Genomic DNA, 4,100 nt, shown 5'->3' on the forward strand with positions numbered 1-4,100 from the left:
GGGTGGAATGACGTGCTCAGTACATTTCTGGGACAAGGTGACACTGTCATTGATGGTCTGTTGAAGGAAAGAAGCTAATTTTCTTTTAAGCGTAAGCCTTTAGGAGTAACTTAATTAGGCCATGCTGTAAAACCATCACTAATAACTGTCAGAAGTACCCCCTGAGTCACCAGGGAATGACAAAGCTTGGCAAACAGCCTTTTCCTTGGAGCCCAGGAGTTCACCTCCCACCTCATTTTGAAATGGTCCTCACAGGTCTTCAAAGACTCCCTCTCTCTTGGCCTGAGTCCCTGCTTCCTCTTGGTGAGACTTCATGAGTGCTTTACACATATATAAGCACGCATGTGCATAAACATGCACATGCAATACACAGACAGACAATGTAAAACAACTTTTTTTTTCTTTTTTTATGAGACTGGGTCTCACTCTGTTGCCCAGGCTGGAATGCAATGACGTGATCGCAGCTCACTGCAGCCTCAACCTCCCAGACTTAGGTGATCCTCCCACCTCAGCCTCCCAAGTGGCCCAGGCCACAGGTGCACAATTGCTCCCAGCTAAGTTTTGTATTTTTTGTAGAGACAGGGTCTCACTGTGTTGCCTAGGCTTGTCTCAAACTCCTGGGTTTGGCGATCTTCCTGCCTCAACATCCCAAAGTGCTAGGATTACAGGCATGAGCCACCATGCTCCACCAAAACATTTTAAGAAAAGAAAAAAAATCTCTTTATTTTCAATTCTGTAAAATGACACCACCAGTGCTTGCCCACAAGCTCATCTTTTTTCTTTTTAACATAGTAGTAACTACCTGATATTCTAGTTCTTTTATTATATTTTCCAAGTTTTTAAAATATTTTAGTTAGTATTTTAATGATTACTAAAATTACATTTTGACACTTAATGCACTTATTTTGGGCATTGAGGCCAAAAGGCTCAATTACAGGAGAGATGGGGGATTGTGGGGAGAGCAAGAGTGAGTAGAGAGAAGAAGAGGGGAAGAGGGGCGAGTCAAGTCACTGAGGGCAGAGGTCAGAGGTCAGAAGGCCAGCGGGATCCTGGTCCCTGCTCCTCCACTTTTCCTGGGATTCTGGAAGCTATCCAGTGTCTTTCCAACATGCTTCATTTTCTTTCTTTCTTTCCTTTCTTTCTTTCTTTCTTTTCCTACAGTCTTCCTTTGTGGCCCAGGCTGGAGTGCTGTGGCGCCATCTCGGCTCACTGCAACCCCCGCCTCCTGGGTTCAAGCAATTCTCCTGCTTCAGCCTCCCGAGTAGCTGGGATTACAGGTGCCCATCACCACTCCCGGCTAATTTTTGTATTTTTAGTAGAGACAGGGTTTCACCATGTTGGCCAGGCTGGTCTCAAGCGCCTGGCCTCAGGTGATCCACCTGTCTCGGCCCCCCAAAGTGCTGGGCTTACAAGCCTGGGCCACCGTGCCCGACTGTTTTCTTAAATTGGACGGAAGTGGTTTCTCTTGGACGCTAGGTTCTGTCCTCTGTCTGACCCTGCTTGGGGGTCGGGGGGTGCTGACAAATATCTGTCGAAAGAGTTAACGAGTCTTAAATGATTTGAGCACTTTCCATCTTAGAGGACAGTGTGCGAGCACTTGCCCTGAGCACCCCTGCAGAGGCCTCCAGGCACTCGCACGCAGCCAGCCTGGGCCTTCAGGAAGGTTCCCCAGCTGTCAGCAGCAGGAGCTCCCCAGAGACTCTCTTCACTTGCTTTATTTGCCCTCACAGGAATCTTCTTTCAGTTCGTCTTCCTCGGAGGCCACGCTTCCCAACTTCTCTCGCTAGAGGCTCCACACTCCACTCACTGCTGAACGGATGGCTGCCCTGTTCCTTTCGGTTCCTGCTCAGATGCCCCTTTCCCAGGGCGTCCCGAGGGCTCTCTCTGAAATCACACTTGCCCTGACCACCTGCCCCTGTGTTGTCTCCCTGTTACTGCTCTTCATAGCAATAAACTATTCCTACAGCGTATGTTAATGTTGTTGTCTATTGCCTCCAGTCAGGAAGTTCATGAGAGTAGAAACTTTTTATTTTGTTCATTGTTCTTTCCCCTGAACAGAGACTCCCCACTGATTCAGCAAATATTTATCGAGTCTGCCTACTGCAAAGGATAAATACATAAAATAGTGCGATAGCCAGGTGCAGAGGCTCCCACCTGGAATCCCAGCAATTCACGGGGCCGAGGCATGAGAATCTCTTGAGCCTAGGAGTTTGAGACTAGCCTGGGCAACATAGCAAGACCCTATCTGTATAAAAAATAAAAAAGCCATGCATGGTGGCTTGCGTCTGCAATCCCAGAGGGTTGGAAGGCTGAGGCTGAGACAGGAGGATTGCTTGAGGTCAAGATTTTGAGACCAGCCTGGGCAACACAGTGAGACCCCATCTGTAAAAAAAAAAAAAAAAAGGAAAAAAAATTAGCTGGGCATGGTGGTGCGTGCCTGTAATCCCAGGTACTTGGGAGGCTGAGGCAGGAGAATCGCTTGAATCCAAGAGGCAGAGGTTGCAGTGAGCCGAGATTGCACCATTGCACTCCAGCCTGGGTAACAGAGTGAGACTCTGTCTCAAAAAAAAATGATAATGATAATAATAATAATAATAATGTGCTAGAAGGAGCTGTGATGTGGAAAATTCAGAGTAAGGCAAGAGTCGATGGGGGTGGGTTGGCCTGGGAAGGCCTCATGTAAAGGGAATATTCTGGCAAACACTTGATGGCGGTGAGGGAAGAGCTATGCACCTGTCAGGGAAGGTACATTCCGGGCAGACAGGTCAGCCAGTGCAAAGGCCCTGCGGCAGAAGTGTGCTTATGAAGCAGCAAGGAGTTGAGAATGGCTGGAGTGGAGAATGCTGGGGAGAGGTAGTATTAGGAGAGGTCAGACATGGAATGAGGTAGCAATGGAGATTTTTTTACATCAATAAAATGCACCCATTTTAAATGATGGGTTTTGACCCATGTATAAATCCATATAACCATTGCCTTGATCAAGATATAGAACATTTTCATCACCCCTAAAAGTTCCCTTGTCTCCCTGTAATCCATTCCCCCATCTCCCATCCCAGGCCCCAGGTAACTGTGTTGCTAGAAATTCCTGTTGCTCCTTGTGAAGAATTTCATTTAAATGGAATCTTTTAATACATACCCTTCTGGACCTGGCTTATTTTGCTCCGCAGAAAGTCTCTGCGATTCATCCATGTGGTTCCAGTTATTTGGAAGGCCAAGGTAGATTTGCTTGAGCCTGGAAGGTCAAGGCAGCAGTGAACCATGATCGTGCCACTGAACTTGAGCCTGGGTGACAGAGTGAGATCCTGTCTCAAAATAATAATAATAATAATAAAATGGCCAGATGTGGTGGCTCACACCTGTAATCCTAGCACTTTGGGAGCCTGAGGCAGGTGGATCACTTAAAGCCAGGAGTTCAAGACCAGCGTGAAGTCCTTTTCAAACCTTTTGTTTGAATGGCATGATCTCAGTTCACTGCAACCTCCACCTCCCAGGTTCAAACTATCCTCCTGCCTCAGCCTCCCGAGTAGCTTCCATGTGGGTTTATGAATGGTCTCTTTGTTTTGCTGTATAGAATTCCATTGCGTGAGACGGCACAGCTGCTTTACCCATGCACCTGCTGAAGGACATTTGGGCTGTTTCCAGCTTTTCACTATTATGCATAAAGCTGCTACGAAGGTGTATCTGTGTACAAATGACTTGGTATATACCTAGAAGAGGTATTTCTGGGCTGCACAGTTAGTGTATGTTTTCCTCAGGGGTTGTACCACTCACTTCCCATCCAACGTGTAAGCAGCCCAGGTGCCTTTCTATCTTCCCCAGGACATGTGGTATTGTCAGTCTTTCCAATGGCGGCCATAATGGTGGGCGTGGCAGCAGCATTTTGTGATGGTAATCTGTGTTTCTCTGATGACTAATGATATTTTTTTTTTTCCTGTGCTTAGAGCTACTTTCGTATCTTCTCTTGTGAAGTCTTTTTCAAACCTTTTATCACACTCTGTCGCCCAGGCTGGAATACAGCAGCACGATTTCAGCTCACTGCAACCTCCGCCTCCCAGGTTCAAGCTATCCTCCTGCCTCAGCCTCCCGAGTAGCTGGGATTA

This window comes from Colobus angolensis, unplaced genomic scaffold (genome assembly GCF_000951035.1).
Source record: "Colobus angolensis palliatus isolate OR3802 unplaced genomic scaffold, Cang.pa_1.0 Scaffold170, whole genome shotgun sequence".
Lineage (NCBI taxonomy): Eukaryota > Metazoa > Chordata > Mammalia > Primates > Cercopithecidae > Colobus > Colobus angolensis.